Source organism: Ranitomeya imitator, chromosome 2 (genome assembly GCF_032444005.1).
Source record: "Ranitomeya imitator isolate aRanImi1 chromosome 2, aRanImi1.pri, whole genome shotgun sequence".
NCBI lineage: Eukaryota > Metazoa > Chordata > Amphibia > Anura > Dendrobatidae > Ranitomeya > Ranitomeya imitator.
Window position 1 is genome coordinate 249,450,289 of NC_091283.1, and position 19,126 is coordinate 249,469,414.

A 19,126-nucleotide genomic window follows, 5' to 3' on the forward strand; every position below is an offset into this window, starting at 1 on the left:
ATATTTACCCTGGTTACCATTGTAAAAGTGAAAAAAAAAAAACTCCATACTTACATTCTGATGTCTGTCACGTCCCCCGCCGGCGTCCACAGAGTTAAAACTGCTTTCGGCAAGAGCGCTGCTTAATGCACGCGCTGCTGCCGAGAGCTTCCCTGCACTGAATGTGTCAGCGCTGGCCGGCAGAATGTGTCTGCTTTACGGCCGGCGGTGACAGTCAGTGCAGGGAAGCTCTCGGCAGCAGCGCGTGCATTAAGCAGCGCTCTTGCCGAAAGCAGTTTTAACCCTGTGGACGCCGGGGGACGTGACAGACATCAGAATGTGAGTATGTAGTGTTTTTCTTTTAACTTTTACAATGGCAACCAGGGTAAATATCGGGTTACTAAGCGGGGCCCTGCGCTTAGTAACCCGATATTTACCCTGGTTACAAGTGAACACATCGCTGGATCGGCGTCACACACGCCGATCCAGCGTCACACACGCCGATCCAGCGATGACAGCGGGTCATCAGCGACGAAATAAAGTTCTGGACTTCTAGCTCCGACCAGCAATATCACAGCGGGATCCAGATCGCTGCTGCATATCAAACACAACGAGATCGCTATCCAGGACACTGCAACGTCACGGATCGTTGTCATTCTCGTTGGAAAGTTGTTTAGTGTGAAGGTACCTTTAAACTTTATGTAAATACTGAATGAGGGCCACTTGTTAAGTCTAAAAATAGGTTACATGCCTCTGTATAAAGATACTGAGAGAAACAGCCAGAGAGATTCTGCCAAATCATCCATATATCTCAAAAGGACCAGAGAAAGGACAGCAGCCATTTTACATCATGGTTCCATTATGAGGGACACGGAGCAATCATTCTATAGGTAACAACCTAGGGGTTTTCAGCCTCAGTTGGAAGAATACAGATCTGCTCCACTGACCATCGCTGAACCATAGATACGTTTGGGGAAGCCAGGTTGTGATCCTAAGATCAACTGGCCTGGTACCTTGTATGGACTCGGTGGACTGTCATCTTCCTACACTTGTTGTTGCCTCCTCTCTGTGTGTGTGTCACAGGTGGAGTAACCGACCCTGGAATATGAAGCCAGGTTGTGATCCTCATATCCACTGGCCTTGTAGCTTGTAATGGACTCAGTGGACTGTCATCTTCCTATGCTTGTAGTTACCTCCTCTCTGTGCATGCCACAGGTGGGGTGGCGACCCTGAAAGATCTGTAGTCACAGGTGCTATTATCTCGGCGAGTCAGCGGAAGGGCGAGACTCTAATGTTCACCATCTTGGGATGTTTGCTGGGACTGTTCTATGTGTAATCTGCCTGTTTTGTGGTACAATAAAGCATTGCCACTCTGTTTTACCCTCACCCTGTGTTGCCTGAGTAGCGTTTTTCCCATGTTAAAAGGAGAGCGGGAGTTCGGCGAGACAATCCCTGGTGCATGCGTTTTCGGCTAGCGGGCAGCGCTCATAGCAATCCGGCAGTGACAACCATAGACTTATGCTGGAGACCTCTGGTTATCATGCCAACCCATTGGTGAGCCACGATCATGTGACAGGATCACTGATGAGCGGGATTTCACGCGCGCTTGCTGACATGTGCCAGAAAAGATGTGGCTCAGCGCTGGAGCCCACATCAAAGGAAGGGGAGTCTGACATCGGCGTACATTTACGGCTGGTGTCGTAAAGGGGTTAGAAGGGGTTGTTTTTACAGAGACAGAAGTGGTAATCAATAATGTATACATACATATATGTATGTGTGTATGAAGCCCCGCCCACTCCGCATAGCCACAATCACTCCACACGCAAAGCCCCATATAATATCTAATATATCTATTTCATAGGCACATCTTCTTGACCACAATAGCTTACACTGCCTGTGTTGCCCATAGCAACCAATCACTAAGCATCTTTCATTTCATCAGAGCTGTTTAGAAGATGAAAGCTGAGCTGTGATTGGCTGCTATGAGCAACAGTTTTCCTTGTAGACAGTTGTGGTAACTGACGCCTATTATTCTTCTCATTTCTAAGGTGTTATCTTCCTTCTGTAAAGCTGGAAATGACACAATTTATTACCGTGCCGACACAGACCCCCCTCTGCCACAGACAGCAGGGGGCCCAGAATCAGGAACATCTTTGTCTGGCATGAAGCATCCCATTAACTTCAACCACAGATTAACCCCTTTCTACCATTAGACGTACTATTCCGTCCATGTGGGGTGGGCCTTACTTCCCAAGGACGGAATAGTACGTCATAGGCGATCGGCCGCGCTCTCGGGGGGAGCGCGGCCGGGTGTCAGCTGCTTATCGCAGCTGACATTCGGCACTATGTGCCAGGAGCGGTCACGGACCGCCCCCGGCACATTAACCCCTGGCACACCGCGATCAAACATGATCGTGATGTGTCGGCGGTGCAGGGAAGCATCGCGCAGGGAGGGGGCTCCCTGCGGGCTTCCCTGAGACCCCCGCAGCAACGCGATGTGATCGCGTTGCTCCGGGGGTCTCCTACCTTCTTCCCTGCAGCAAATCCCGGATCAAAGATGGCCGCGGATCCGGGTCCTGCAGGGAGGGAGGTGGCTTACCAAGTGCCTGTTCAGAGCAGGCACTTGGTAACGCTGCAGCGCTGTTTGACAGATCGGTGATCTGTCAGAGTGCTGTGCAAACTGGCAGATCACCGATCTGTATTGTCCCCCCCGGGACAAAGTAAAAAAGTAAAAAAACTTTTTTACAAGTGTTTAAAAAAAAAAAAAAAAAAATCCTAAATAATGAAAAAAAAAAATATATATATTATTCCCATAAATACATTTCTTTATCTAAATAAAAAAAACAAAACAATAAAAGTACACATATTTAGTATCGCCGCGTCCGTAACGACCCGACATATAAAACTCGCCCAGTAGTTAACCCCTTCAGTAAACACCGTAAAAAAAAAAAAAAAAAAAGAGGCAAAAAACAACGCTTTATTATCATACCGCCGAACAAAAAGTGGAATAACACGCGATCAAAAAGACGGATATAAATAACCATGGTACCGCTGAAAGCGACATCTTGTCCCACAAAAAACGAGCCACCATACAACAACATCAGCAAAAAAATAAAAAAGTTATAGTCCTCAGAATAAAGCGATGCAAAAATAATTATTTTTTCTATAAAATAGTTTTTATCGTATAAAAGCGCCAAAACATAAAAAAATGATATAAATGAGGTGTCGCTGTAATCGTACTGACCCGAAGAATAAAACTGCTTCATCAATTTTACCAAACGCGGAAAGGTATAAACGCCTCCCCCAAAAGAAATTCATGAATAGCTGGTTTTTGGTAATTCTGCCTCACAAAAATCGGAATAAAAGCGATCAAAAAATGTCACGTGCCCGAAAATTTTACCAATAAAAACGTCAACTCGTCCCGCAAAAAACAAGACCTCACATGACTCTGTGGACCAAAATATGGAAAAATTACAGCTCTCAAAATGTGGTGACGCAAAAAATATTTTTTGCAATAAAAAGCGTCTTTCAGTGTGTGACGGCTGCCAATCATAAAAATCCGCTAAAAAACCCGCTATAAAAGTAAATCAAACCCCCCTTCATCACCCCCTTAGGGAAAAATAAAAAAATTTAAAAAATGTATTTATTTCCATTTTCCCATTAGGGTTAGGGTTAGGGCTAGGGTTAGGGTTAGGACTAGGGTTAGAGCTAGGGTTAGGGCTAGGGTTAGGGTTATGGTTAGGGCTAGGGCTATGGTTAGAGCTAGGGTTAGGGCTAGGGTTTAGGCTACAGTTAGGGTTAAGGCTACAGTTAGGGTTGGGGCTAAAATTAGGGTTAGGGTTTGGATTACATTTGCGGTTGGGAATAGGGTTGGGATTAGGGTTAGGGGTGTGTCAGGGTTGGAGGTGTGGTTAGGGTTACCATTGGAATTAGGGTTAGGGGTGTGTTTATATTAGGGTTTCAGTTATAATTGGGGGTTTCCACTGTTTAGACACATCAGGGGCTCTCCAAACGCAACATGGCGTCCGATCTCAATTCCAGCCAATTCTGCGTTGAAAAAGTAAAAACAGTGCTCCTTCCCTTCCGAGCTCTCCTGTGTGCCCAACATATGGGGTATCAGCGTACTCAGGACAAATTGGACAACAACTTTTGGGGTCCAATTTCTCCTGTTACCCTTGGGAAAATACAAAACTGGGGGCTAAAAAATAAGTTTTGTGGGAAAAAAAGATTTTTTAATTTTCACGGCTCTGCGTTATAAACTGTAGTGAAACACTTGGGGGCTCAGAGTTCTCACAACACATCTAGATAAGTTCATGGGGGGGTCTAGTTTCCAATATGGGGTCACTTGTGGGGGGTTTCTACTGTTTAGGTACATTAGGGGCTCTGCAAACGCAATGTGACGCCTGCAGACCATTCCATCTAAGTCTGTATTTCAAATGGCGCTCCTTCCCTTCCGAGCCTTCCCATGCGCCCAAACGGTGGTCCCCCCCCCCCCCCACATATGGGGTATGAGCGCACTCGGGACAAATTGCACAACAAATTTTGGGGTCCAATTTCTCCTGTTACCCTCGGGAAAATACAAAACTGGGGGCTAAAAAATAATATTTGTGGGAAAAAATGTTTGTTTTATTTTTACGGTTCTGCATTATAAACTTCTGTGAAGCACTTAGTGGGTCAAAGTGCTCACCACACCTCTAGATAAGTTCCTTAGGGGGTCTACTTTCCAAAATGGTGTCACTTGTGGGGGGTTTCAATGTTTAGGCACATCAGTGGCTCTTCAAACGCAACATGGCGTCCCATCTCAATTCCTGTCAATTTTGCATTGAAAGGTCAAACGGCGCTCCTTCCCTTCCGAGCTCTCCCATGCGCCCAAACAGTGGTTTACCCCCACATATGGGGTATCAGAGTACTCAGGACAAATTGTGCAACAACTTTTTGGTTCCAATTTCTTCTCTTACCATTGGAAAAATAAAAAACTGGGGGTGAAAAGATAATTTTTGTGAAAAAAAAATTATTTTTTATTTTTACGGTTCTGCATTATAAACTTCTGTGAAGCACTTGGTGGGTCAAAGTGCTCACCACACCTCTAGATAAGTTCCTTAGGGGGTCTACTTTCCAAAATGGTGTCACTTGTGGGGGGTTTCAATGTTTAGGCACATCAATGGCTCTCCAAACGCAACATGGCGTCTCATCTCAATTCCAGTCAATTTTGCATTAAAAAGTCAAATGGTGCTCCTTCGCTTCCAAGCTCTGTCATGCGCCCAAACAGTGGTTTACCTCCACTTATGGGGTATCAGCGTACTCAGGACAAATTGTACAACAAGGTTTGGGGTCCATTTTCTCCAGTAACTCTTGGTAAAATAAAACAAATTGGAGCTGAAGTAAATTTTTTGTGAAAAAAAGTTAAATGTTAATTTTTATTTAAACATTCCAAAAATTCCTGTGAAACATCTGAAGGGTTAATAAACTTCTTAAATGTGGTTTTGAGAACCTTGAGGGGTGCAGTTTTTAGAATGGTGTCACACTTGGGTATTTTCTATCATATAGACCCCTCAAAATGACTTCAAATGAGATGTGGTCCCTAAAATAAAATGGTGTTGTAAAAATGAGAAATTGCTGGTCAACTTTTAACCCTTATAACTCCCTAACAAAAAAAAATTTTGGTTCCAAAATTGTGCTGATGTAAAGTAGACATGTGGGAAATGTTACTTATTAAGTATTTTGTGTGACATATCTCTGTGATTTAGTTGCATAAAAATTCAAAGTTGGAAAATTGCGAAATTTTCACAATTTTCGCCATATTTCCGTTTTTTTCACAAATAAACACAGGTAATATCAACGAAATGTTACCACTATCATGAAGTACAATATGTCACGAGAAAACATTGTCAGAATCACCGGGATCCGTTGAAGCGTTCCAGAGTTATAACCTCATAAAGGACAGTTGTCAGAATTGTAAAAATTTGCCCGGTCCATAACGTGCAAACCACCCTTGGGGGTAAAGGGGTTAAAGAAAGAAACACAAGATGGATTTCTCCAACCCAGGAACCATTTTACTCTGTGTAACAGCGTCACCCTGACAATGCCGGGTTCACTGTATACCTATTTATACAGCTACAACTAATGCCGCTCTAAATGACTCCTCCTATACAATGTCTAACTAAATGGCATTACTGAAATGCTCTGTGCTGCAGGGACACTGCGCCTCCACAGTGTACAGACAGGGGGCAACCTGGAGACGACACACAGGTATATACTGTATACAGGGGAGAAGACACACAGGTATATACTATATACAGAGGAGAGGACACACATATATACTATATACAGGGGAGAAGACACAAAGGTATATACTATATACAGGAGGAGATGACCCACATATATACCATATACAGGAGGAGATGACACACAGGTACAGTTCATACCAAAAGTTTGGACACACCTCATTTAAAGATTTTTCTGTATTTTCATGACTATGAAAATTGTACATTCACACTGAAGGCATTACAACTATGAATTAACACTTGTGGAATTATATACTTAACAAAAAAGTGTGAAACAACTGAAAATATGTCTTATATTCTAGGTTCTTCGAAGTGGCCACCTTTTGCTTTGATGACTGCTTTGCACACTCTTGGCATTCTCTTGATGAGCTTCAAGAGGTAGTCACTGGGAATGGTCTTCCAACAATCTTGAAGGAGTTCCCAGAGATGCATAGCACTTGTTGGCCCTTTTGTCTTCACCCTGTGGACCAGCTCACCCCAAACCATCTCGATTGGGTTCAGGTCTGGTGACTGTGGAGGCCAGGTCATCTGGCGTAGCACCCCATGACTCTCCTTAGTCAAATAGCCCTTACACAGCCTGGAGGTGTGTTTGGGGTCATATATATTTAGCCTGGCTGGGATAGCACGCGCACGGGGTCGCGTGTGCAACAGATATTAAGTGCAACAGTATAAAGTGCTTGGCAGTTAGACAATGGAATTGAAGCTGATGTTCCTCTCCTTCACACAGGTAATTTATCCATCATCCATTTGTGGGCTGACTGCAAGTGTGAACAGAACCGTATCTAGCAAGCTTTGCTCATGGTAATTTATCCATCATCCATTTGTGTGCTGACTGCAAGTGTGAACAGAACCATATCTAGCAAGCTTTGCTCATGGTAATTTATCCATCATCCATTTCTGTGCTAACTGCAAATGTGAATAGAACCATATCTAGCAAGCTTTGCTCATGGTAATTTATCCATCACTCCTGTGTTGCTTTTTTCCCTCTGTTTTTGGTTTCTGATTTAAAGTGTTCAAAGCTTTTTTTTTTCTTTCCTTTTTTCCCTCTGTTTTATGGCCATGTTCAGCATTGGTTGTTTACCCTGCATAGTAATGCCTGCTCTGACTTTATGCTAATTGGTTAATTGCTGACAGATATTAAGTGCAACAGTATAAAGTGCTTGGCAGTTAGACAATGGCATTGAAGCTGATGTTCCTCACACAGGTAAATTATCCATCATCCATTTGTGTGCTGACTGCAAGTGTGAACAGAACCATACCTAGCAAGCTTTGCTCATGGTAATTTATCCATCACTCCTGTGTTGCTTTTTTTTCCCTCTGTTTTTAGTTTCTGATTTAATGTGTTCAAAGGTTTTTTTTTCTTTCCTTTTTTCCCTCTGTTTTATGGCCTTGTTCAGCATTGGTTGTTTACCCTGCATAGTAATGCCTGCTCTGGCCTTATGCTAGTTGGTTAATTGCTGACTGTGGCCATTTGGTTCCTGATGCTAGCAGTCATTTCATATATATTTAGTCTGGCTTGGATAGCACGTGCGCGGGGTCGTGTGTGCAACAGTATAAAGTGCTTGGCAGTTAGACAATGGCAGTTGGACAGGGCAGGAGACAGGTAAGATGTATAAGTTTTTCAAACAATCATGCTTCTTGGTCAGTCATACTACATTATGCATTGATCATATCAATCTGCTTCTTATTTGTTTTTACTTCTGCTTTCTCACAACTTGCCCGCGCTTTATCACATTCTGGGCACTCTCTCTATATCCACCCCTCCCTTCTCCCCTCTCCCATGTATAACTCTGAGCCTCTACTGACATTTCTTACCCACTCCAAACCAGCCACTACCTCCATGCAGCCCTCAAAACGTTCATACAAATCATCCCACCACCTGCTCTTTCTGTTTTTTCTCCTTCTACTAGTTGCAGGAGACATCTCCCCCAACACTGGGCCTCCCTCCACCAGCATACGTTCCTCTCCTCCAGCTGCATATAGAAACCCTGCTAATCTTATTAACATTCAGTGCATGCCTTCTCCTATGCTTTCCACTGTGCTCTCTGGAATGCACGGTCTGTGTGTAAGAAACTAACTTACATTCACGATCTTTTCCTCTCTAATTCCCTTAAGCTTCTGACTATTACAGAAAGCTGGATCTAGTACTCAGACACCACCGCCGCTGCCGCGCTCTCGTTTGGTGGGCTGAAATTTTCACATACCGCCAGACCTGAGAACAGACAGGGTGGAGATGTTGATTTACTCCTTTCATCACAATGTGCTTTCCCGGTCATCCCCCCGGTTCCCTAAGTTACATTTCCTTCCTTTGAAGTCCACGCCGTCAGACTCTTTAAGCCTTCTCCTTGTGAGAGGCGGTTGTTTATCGCCCTCCAGGCTCCTCCCGCCTGTTTCTAGACCACTTTGCCACCTGGCTTACTTACTTTCTACCTGTTGTGAATTCTGCTTTTGGGCTCCCTCCGGTGGTTGTAGGTGGTAATGCAGTTGTCCCTGGGCTGCAGTCCTGGTCAGGTGTATCTGATGATTGCAATTCTGACTGGGGTATTTAGGTTTGCAGGATTCATTAGTCCTTGACAGTTGTCAATGGTTCTTGGGAGGTGTTGGACCTCTGTCTGGTTTCTCCTGCTTAGCTGCCAATTCAGCAAAGATAAGTGTCTGTTTCTTTTTCTATGGCACAGATGCTGTGTGCTTGATTTTTGATTGTATTCCTGCTCTGAGTGTAGGATTCTCTGGAGTTGCAGATATACGCTCCACGTCTTTAGTTAGATGGAGGAATTTTTTGTATAGTCTGCTGTGGATATTTTTGGAAGGGTTTTAATACTGACCGCACAGTATTCTGTCCTATATTTTCCTATTTTAGCTAGAGTTGCCTCTTTTGCTAAATCGTGTTTTCTGCCTGTGTGTGTCTTTCCTCTCCTACTCACAGCCAATATTTGTGGGGGGCTGCCTATCCTTTGGGGTTCTGCTCTGAGGCAAGGTAGAATTCCTATTTCCATCTTTAGGAGTATTTAGTTCTCCGGCTGTGACGAGGTGTCTAGGGTTTGTTAGGCACACCCTACGGCTACTTCTAGTTGCGGTGTTAAGATCAGGATTTGCGGTCAGTACAGTTACCACCTACTTCAGTGAAAGTTTTCATGCTGCTCCAAGGTCACCGGATCATAACAGTACAACTGGCCCATAATGAGTTAAATGCATCTCAGAAGAAGGGAAGAAAGGTGTTGAGCCATTTTTTTCTGCAGTCTGCTTTGTCTTCTCTTCCCTCTTTTTCTCTGGGTGGCTGAGGAGTCTTGTGCTAGCATGGATGTTCAGGAATTAGCTTCTCAGGTAGACCAGCTTGCTGCTAGGGTACAGGGTATTTCTGATTATATTGTTCAGACTCCTGTTCTAGAACCGAAGATTCCTACTCCTGATTTGTTTTTTGGTGATAGGTCCAAATTTTTGAGTTTTAAAAACAACTGTAAACTGTTTTTTGCTCTGAGACCTCGATCCTCCGGTGATTCCATTCAGCCGGTTAAAATCGTCATCTCCCTGCTGCGTGGCGATCCTCAGGATTGGGCGTTTTCCCTGGAATCTGGGAATCCGGCTTTGCTTAATATAGACTCCTTTTTTCAGGCTTTAGGATTATTATATGATGAACCTAATTCTGTGGATCAAGCTGAGAAGACCTTGTTGGCCCTGTCTCAGGGTCAAGAGGCGGCAGAATTGTATTGTCAGAAATTCAGAAAATGGTCTGTGTTGACTAAATGGAATAATGATGCTTTGGCGGCAATTTTCAGAAAGGGTCTTTCTGAATCCGTTAAAGATGTTATGGTGGGGTTTCCGGTCTGAGTGATTCTATGTCTCTGGCCATTCAGATTGACCGGCGCTTGCGGGAGCGCAGAACTGTGCGCGCTGTGGCGTTGTCCTCAGAGCAGATTCCTGAGCCAATGCAGTGTGATAGGATTCTGTCTAGAACGGAACGTAAAGGATTCAGACGTCAGAATGGGTTGTGTTATTATTGTGGCGACGCTTCTTATGTAATTTCAGTCTGCCCTAAGCGGACAAAGAGGATCGCTAGTTCATTTACTATCAGTACTGTACAACCTAAATTTCTGTTATCTGTGTCCTTGATCTGCTCATTGTCATCATTTTCTGTCATGGCGTTTGTGGATTCAGGCCTTGAACTTAATGGACTTTGAGTTTGCCAGGCGTTGTGGTTTTCCCTTGCAGCCTTTGCAGAACCCTATTCCTTTAAGGGGCATTGATGCTACACCCTTGAATAAAAATAAGCCCCAGTTTTGGACACAGGTGACCATGCGCATGGCGCCAGCCCATCAGGAAGATTGTCGATTTCTGGTGTTGTATAATTTGCATGATGCTATCGTGCTGGGTTTTCCGTGGTCGCAGGTACATAATCCTGTGTTGGATTGGAAGTCCATGTCTGTGACTAGTTGGGATTGTCAGGGGTTCATAATGATGTTCCTTTGATGTCAATCTCCTCTTCTTCCTCTTCTGAAATTCCAGAGTTTTTGTCTGATTTTTAAGATGTATTCGATGAGCCCAAGTCCAGTTTCCTTCCACCGCACAGGGACTGCGATTGTGCTATTGACTTGATTCCAGGCTGTAAGTTTCCTAAGGGTCGACTTTTCAACCTGTCTGTGCCTGAACATACCGCCTTGCGGAGCTATATTGAGTCTTTGGAGAAAGGGCATATTCGGCCATCTTCTTCACCATTGGGAGCGGGATTCTTTTTTGTTGCTAAAAAAGATGGCTCCTTGAGACCCTGTATTGATTATCGCCTCTTGAATAAAATCACGGTCAAGTTTCAATACCCTTTACCTTTGCTTACCGATTTGTTTGCTAGGATTAAGGGAGCTAGTTGGTTTATGAAGATTGACCTTCGGGGGGCATATGATCTTGTTCGTATTAAGCAGGGTGATTAATGGAAAACTGCGTTTAACACGCCCGAAGGCCATTTTGAATACCTTGTGATGCCATTCGGGCTCACTAATGCTCCATCTGTTTTTCAGTCCTTCATGCATGATATCTTCCGGACTTCTATTGATAAGTTCTTGATTGTATATTTGGACGATATTTTGATTTTTTCCGATGATTGGGAGTCTCATGTGGAACAGGTCAGGATGGTATTTCAGATCCTTTGTGACAATGCCCTGTTTGTGAAAGGATCTAAGTGTCTCTTTGGTTTGCAGAAGGTTTCTTTTTTGGGCTTCATTTTTTCTCCCTCGTCTATTGAGATGGATCCGGTTAAGGTTCAGGCCATTCATGATTGGATTCAGCCCACATCCGTGAAGAGCCTTCAGAAATTTTTGGGTTTTGCAAATTTTTATCGCCGTTTCATTGCTAATTTTTCCAGCGTGGTTAAACCCTTGACCGATTTGACGAAGAAAGGCGCTGATGTGGCGAATTGGTCCTCTGCGGCTGTCTCTGCCTTTCAGGAGCTTAAACGTCGATTTACTTCTGCTCTGGTGTTGCGCCAACCGGATGTTTCTCTTCTGTTTCAGGTTGAGGTTGACGCTTCTGAGATTGGGGCAGGGGCCGTTTTGTCTCAGAGGGATCCTGTTGGTTCCTTAATGAAACCGTGTGCCTTCTTTTCCCGTAAGTTTTCGCCTGCTGAACGCAATTATGATGTCGGCAATCGGGAGTTGTTGGCTATGAAGTGGGCGTTTGAGGAGTGGCGACATTGGCTTGAGGGAGCTAAGCACCGTATTGTGGTCTTGACCGATCATAAGAATTTGATTTACCTCGAGTCTGCCAAACGGCTGAATCCTAGACAGGCTCGATGGTCCTTGTTTTTTTCCCGTTTTGATTTCGTGGTCTCGTAGCTTCTGGGTTCTAAGAACATTAAGGCTGATGCCCTCTCTAGAAGTTTTTTGCCTGATTCTCCTGAGGTCTTGGAACCGGTCGGTATTCTGAAAGAACAGGTGGTCCTTTCTGCCATTTCCCCTGATTTACGACGGGTTCTTCAGGAATTTCAGGCTGACAAACCTGACCGCTGTCCTGTGGGGAAACTGTTTGTTCCTGACGATGGACTAGTAGAGTGATTTCTGAGGTTCACTGTTCCGTGTTGGCTGGTCATCCTGGCATTTTTGGTACCAGAGACTTGGTTGGTAGGTCCTTTTGGTGGCCTTCTTTGTCGCGTGATGTGCGTTCTTTTGTGCAGTCCTGTGGGACTTGTGCGCGGGCCAAGCCTTGTTGTTCCCGTGCTAGTGGGTTGCTTTTGCCATTGGCGGTCCCTGAGAGGCCCTGGACGCATATTTCTATGGATTTTATTTCTGATCTTCTGGTTTCCCAGAGGATGCTGGTTATCTGGGTTGTTTGTGACCGGTTCTCTAAGATGGTTCATTTGGTGCCTTTGTCTAAATTGCCTTCCTCTTCGGATTTGGTTCCATTGTTTTTTCAGCATGTGGTCCGTTTGCATGGTATTCCGGAGAATATTGTGTCCGACAGAGGTTCCCAGTTTGTTTCTAGGTTTTGGCGGGCCTTTTGTGCTAGACTGGGCATTGATTTGTCTTTTTCTTCTGCGTTTCATCCTCAGACAAATGGTCAGACCGAGCGAACTAATCAGACTTTGGAGACTTATTTGAGATGCTTTGTGTCTGCTGATCAAGATGATTGGGTGGCTTTCTTGTCATTGGCCAAGTTTGCCCTTAATAATCGGGCTAGTTCGGCTACTTTGGTTTCGCCTTTCTTTTGTAATTTTGGTTTTCATCCTCGTTTTTCTTCTGGGCAGGTTGAGCCTTCTGACTGTCCTGGTGTGGATTCTGTGGTTGACAGGTTGCAGCAGATTTGGGCTCATGTGGTGGACAATTTGGTGTTGTCTCAGGAAGAGGCTCAACATTTTGCTAACAGTCGTCGGTGTGTTGGTTCCCAGCTTCGGGTTGGGGATCTGGTCTGGTTGTCTTCCCGTCATGTTCCTATGATGGTTTCTTCTCCTAAGTTTAAGCCTCGGTTTATTGGTCCTTACAGGATTTCTGAGATCATTAATCCGGTGTCTTTTCGACTGGCGCTTCCGGCCTCTTTTGCGATCCATAATGTCTTCCATAGATCTTTATTGCGGAAATATGTGGAGCCCGTTGTTCCCTCTGTTGATCCTCCGGCCCCTGTGTTGGTTGATGGGGAGTTGGAATATGTTGTTGAGAAGATTTTGGATTCCCGTTTTTTGAGGCGGAGGCTTCAGTACCTTGTCAAATGGAAAGGTTATGGCCAGGAGGATAATTCTTGGGTTTTTGCCTCTGATGTACATGCCGCTGATTTGGTTCGTGCTTTCCATTTGGCTCGTCCTGATCGGCCTGGGAGCTCTGGTGAGGGTTCGGTGACCCCTCCTCAGGGGGAATACTGTTGTGAATTCTGCTTTTGGGCTCCCTCCGGTGGTTGTAGGTGGTAATGCAGTTGTCCCTGGGCTGCAGTCCTGGTCAGGTGTATCTGATTTTTGCAATTCTGACTGGGGTATTTAGGTTTGCAGGATTCATTAGTCCTTGCCAGTTGTCAATGGTTCTTGGGAGGTGTTGGACCTCTGTCTGGTTTCTCCTGCTTAGCTGCCAATTCAGCAAAGATAAGTGTCTGTTTCTTTTTCTATGGTACAGATGCTGTGTGCTTGATTTTTGATTGTATTCCTGCTCTGAGTGTAGGATTCTCTGGAGTTGCAGATATACATTCCACGTCTTTAGTTAGATGGAGGAATTTTTTGTATAATCTGCTGTGGATATTTTTGGAAGGGTTTTAATACTGACCGCACAGTATTCTGTCCTATACTTTCCTATTTTAGCTAGAGTTGCCTCTTTTGCTAAATCGTGTTTTCTGCCTGTGTGTGTCTTTCCTCTCCTACTCACAGCCAATATTTGTGGGGGGCTGCCTATCCTTTGGGGTTCTGCTCTGAGGCAAGGTAGAATTCCTATTTCCATCTTTAGGAGTATTTAGTCCTCCGGCTGTGACGAGGTGTCTAGGGTTTGTTAGGCACACCCCACGGCTACTTCCAGTTGCGGTGTTAAGATCAGGATTTGCGGTCAGTACAGTTACCACCTACTCCAGTGAAAGTTTTCATGCTGCTCCAAGGTCACCGGATCATAACACTATCCTGTGACATCCCCACCCTCATTATGGGAGACTTTAACATCCCCATCAATGATACAGGACAGAAGCAATGAGTAAAAGAAAGGGGGGGAATCTAAGGACATGAAAAAAATGTAAAAATTGCTGTGAAAAAAATGGTCAATGAGACAAAATGAAAACAACAATAGGACAAAATGGAAATAAAAATAAAATAAAAATAAAAATAAGCCAAGTGAGGAGTAATAAAAATTAAAAATAAAAAGTGAAAAATAATAATGAAAATGATAATAAATAATGATAAATATTAATGATGAATACTGACAAGAATAATTTTATTGAGCAAATGGAAAAACGGGGGAGGGGGTGGGGGAGGAAAGGGAGGGAAGGAGGGGGAAAGGAGGAGACAGGAGCTAGGTACCGTATGGGTGAACCGTAATAGTAATGTTGCTGCAGAAAAGAAGACGTTAGATTGGGAGGTAAAAAACGAAATAATGTAGAACCAAAAGGAAGCAAAAAAATTTGAACCAAATAGAAAAAATAAAAAACAAAAAATAAAAAAACAAATAGAAAATTAGAAATAGATAAAAATAGAAAAAATAATCAAAAATTAATAAAATATAAAAATAAAAAATAGAAAACTACAAAACAGAAAGTAAAAAAATAAAAAAATAAAAAATAAAACTACAACCAAAAAAAGGAATTTTGAACCTAAAAAACTTACCAAGAGGTAGCAAATTGTAGTGAAAATACCAAGAAAAAGAGTTTTCATGTACTTCCTGCCGATGAAGTCTAGAAAAAGAAAGAGGTGAGGAAGTGATTAGAGTGGCGGTCTTGATCCGGTAACCTAGAAGACACCGTAACAACAGGAGTTAGCATACAACCAACACGTGTAACAATGTTTAAAAAAGTAAAGTCCAATTCCCTATTGAGGCCCCTGGGGACCATAGTCTGTAGAGTATATATCCAGAAAGATTCCCGTTCTTTGAGGAGTTTGATATGGTCCCCACCCCGCCTCGGTTGTTCAACTCTCTCTATTACCTGGTACCGGAGTTGAGATACGGAGTGGTTGGCCGAGGCAAAATGATGAGGGAGCGGGAGCCAAGTTTTCTTAAGTCTAATGGTAGACTTGTGGCTTGAGATCCTATCACGTACGTGCTGTACGGTCTCGCCCATGTACATAAGGTCGCAGGAACACTTGATTAGGTATACAACATAGTTTGTTTCACAAGTGTAGAATCCCTTGATCCTGAACCTCTTACCTGTGTGAGGATGTAAAACTTCACTCGACCTAATCACGTTGGCACAACAGGCACAACCCAAACAGGGGAATGTCCCCATCCTCTGAGTTCCAAGGAATTGTTGTCTCGATTGTCTGGTGAAACTTCCGATATCGGCCTTAACTAGGCTGCCTCTAAAATTTCTTGGTCTGCGTTTGCACATTAGTGCTGGGGCCTGAAAGGAAGCTACCTGTGGGTAAGCCTCAGAGAGCAGGGGCCAATGTTTGTTAATGGTCTTGTAGATCAAAGTTATGGTGGGGTGGTGGGTGTGTATGAAGGGTATTCATTCCGGTTTAGGGGTTTGCGATCTTGGAGGAGAAGACTCAAGGGCCCTTGTTTTTTCTTTTAAGAGGATCCTATCCGGATAATTCCTGTCCTTAAATTTGTGTACCATGTCATCTAGTCAGCATACAGTCAAGTTGGGATTTGATACTATATTGGTGACCCTATGGAATTGGGAGCATGGAAGGCTTTCCTGTGTCGATTTGGGATGGCAGCTTGAAAATAGGAGTAGATTATTAGAATCAGTGGGCTTTGTGAAGATATCCGTATCAAGGCCCCCCCAGTCATTCTTGATAACCAAGGTGTCAAGAAACGGAATCTTCTGGATGTCACAGACGGGTGTGAATTGTAACTCAGGTCGGACGTCATTGATCTGCGATACAAAAAGGGAGAAAGTGTCAGCCGGTCCATCCCATAGACAGAAGACGTCATCTATGTAATGCAACCAGCATTTAGAATGTAGCTTGAAGAGGACGTTATTGTAGATGTGCAAGTTCTCAAAGGTGTACATGTAAATGTTTGCGTAAGCTGGTGCCATGTTAGACCCCATGGCGGTCCCGCAGGTTTGTAAGTAGAATTGGTCACCAAGCAGGAAATAGTTCTCCCTGAGAACAGTGGAGAGAAGATCAAGGATGAGATGTTGGGCTTGTGGACTCAGGTCAGAGGTCTGTAGGAGATTGCTCACTGCTTCTAGACCTAACTCGTGCTTTATTGAGGTATAGAGACTCTTAACGTCCAACGTTGCTAAGAGACATTGTGGTGATAGGGTGGAGAACTCTCTAATTTTCTTGATAAAGTGGCCCATGTCAAGAATGAAAGATTTAGTTTCTTTAACATATGGGGTGAGGTATTTTTCCAGAAGGATTGAGAGTGGAGAAAGGATGGAATTAGTAGACGCCACGATGGGATGACCCGGGGGGTTAATCAGGGACTTGTGTATTTTGGGGAGGACGTAGAATACCGATATTGTTGGGTGTGGGTTTGTTAGGAATGTGGCCGTTTTATGGTCTATGCAATTACTGGAGAGGTATTTTCTAAGTATTGCGTCAATCTTAGACCTAATACTGGGAGTGGGGTCATGTGTTAACCTCTGATAGGTCGATGTATCAGAAAGTTGATTGTTGACTTCTTTAATGTAATCGTTACGGTTCATGATAACTATGGCGCCCCCCTTATCCGCCGGTTTAATAATTATATCCTTATTGGTACGTAAAGATTCTATGGCCTGTTTCTCAAGGGTAGTAGTGTTATGACTGGTGGGGAAGTCACCTTTTTGTTGCTTCAAGAGCAGATCCTGAATGTCTCTCTGAAATAGGTCAATACACGCCTCTTCTGCATGATATGTGCGTGGTGGGCGAAAGGAGCTCTTATTGTATAGACCTAGGGAGGAGATAAATCAGATATAGAGCTACCCCCAGCCGGGGGAGATCTATTGCCGCCAGGATTACTCTGCAGACCGAAGTGGGTTTTAAGCCTGATGCTGCGATAGAAGTATTGTAAATCCTGTTCAAGCTTAAAGCTATCCCATGGGGGGGTGGGGCAAAAGGAGAGACCTTTTTGTAGGACTGAGAGTTCAGTGGGGTTTAGAGTGTAAGAGGAAATGTTAGTCACAGATTTCGTGCTCCTACCTGTGATCTCGTCACCATGCGATCGGTTAGATTTACGCTTGGATCTCCTTGACGGTCTCCACCTCGTTGTCTCGGGTTGCTTCTCCCGAGTGGTCTGTTCCCTAAAAAAAACGTCCTTGGTATGAGGACCCACTGCTGTTGGAACTGAAGGAGCCAGGGCGCCTTGAAGAGTGATATCCTCGACGAAAGTTTGTGGATTCGTTCCATCTGTAGACACGTTCCAACCTGTAGTCCTCAGAGTCTCTATGGAACTTGTTTCTTTTCTTCTCTTGAAGTGTTTTACGGTTGTCTTCTATAGTCTTGTCTATCTTCGTTTTCAAATTCTGCCAATCCACGCTGGAGATGGTTGAACAGAGTTGTTCTTCTGTAGATTTGACCTTGGCTTCAGTCTCAAGTATGGCTGTCTGAAGGGTTTCTATGGTAAGGAGAATTAGATCAAGTGAGCACTTGTTCAGAATTTGCTTATATCTTTCACAGTAATCCGGTCTATCTGAAAACGGCGTAGGGCGTAGACTACACCGGAGGCCCCTCGGAATATGGCTCAACTTGTGATATTCCCCAAGGTGATGGAATGGAGATCATATGACATCAGTCTTCGGCGCTCTTTCTCATAGTCCTTGCTTCTAATATCCTGTGTGGGTGTGCGCAAAAAGTCACTAGAGTTTGTGACTTTGGACAAAATGCTAAATGCTGTTACTTCATATTTCTGTCCAGTCATTTCACCGATGCCTCCATCTTGTGCCAGTCATTACATTGGCTACCCATTCGCTACAGGGTCCAGTATAAACTCATCTCTCTCACCCACAAAGCGCTCCACAGTTCTGCACCGCCTTATATCTCGTCTCTCATCTCTGTCTATCGCACTACACGTGCCCTCCGTTCTACAAATGACCTAAGACTAACATCCCCCATAATCCGAACCGTGCACCTCCGTCTCCAAGACTTCTCTTGTGCTGCGCCAGCTCTCTGGAATGCACTTCCCCAGACGATCAGGCTGATACCTAGCCCCGACCTATTCAAGCGCGCTTTGAAAATCCATCTCTTCAAACAAGCCTACCACATCAACTACTCAGTAACCTACTGTAGCTTTGCCCTGTTTTCTCCTTCTAAATATTCTGAATATGCACCCTACTATTTATCTGTCTCCACACCCTCCATGCACATAATAACTGCACTTGATACTTGACTATTGCACTTAAACACAAAGGCTGATGACTGGACCAAGCAGCTTTATATGAAAATCCCTATTTATCATAATTGCCAGACCTGAAATAACAAGCACTTTTCACCTATTGTGTCCCCCATTTCCTTGTAGATTGTAAGCTTGCGAGCAGGGACCTCACCCCTAATGTCACTGTTTAAATTGTATTAACTTGTATTGAATATATTGTCTGTACATGTCCCCACTTAATTGTAAAGTGCTGCAGAATACATTGGCGCTATATAAATAAAAAATTATTATTATTATTATTATTATTATTGTCCTGTTGAAAAATAAATGATGGTCCAACTAACCGCAAACCGGATGGAATAGCATGCCGCTGCAAGTTCCCGTGGTAGCCATGCTGGTTCAGTATGCCTTCAATTTTGAATAAATCCCCAACAGTGTCACCAGCAAAGCACCCCC

General features: G+C 44.0%; 1 protein-coding gene across 1 annotated transcript in view; it reads left to right on the forward strand.

Annotated features, from left to right (window-relative positions):
* The window catches only part of LOC138662926 (oocyte zinc finger protein XlCOF8.4-like), an 866,299-nt gene that overhangs the window by 40,141 nt on the left and 807,032 nt on the right, over nt 1-19,126 (forward strand). The gene's annotated exons all lie outside the window — the stretch shown is intronic.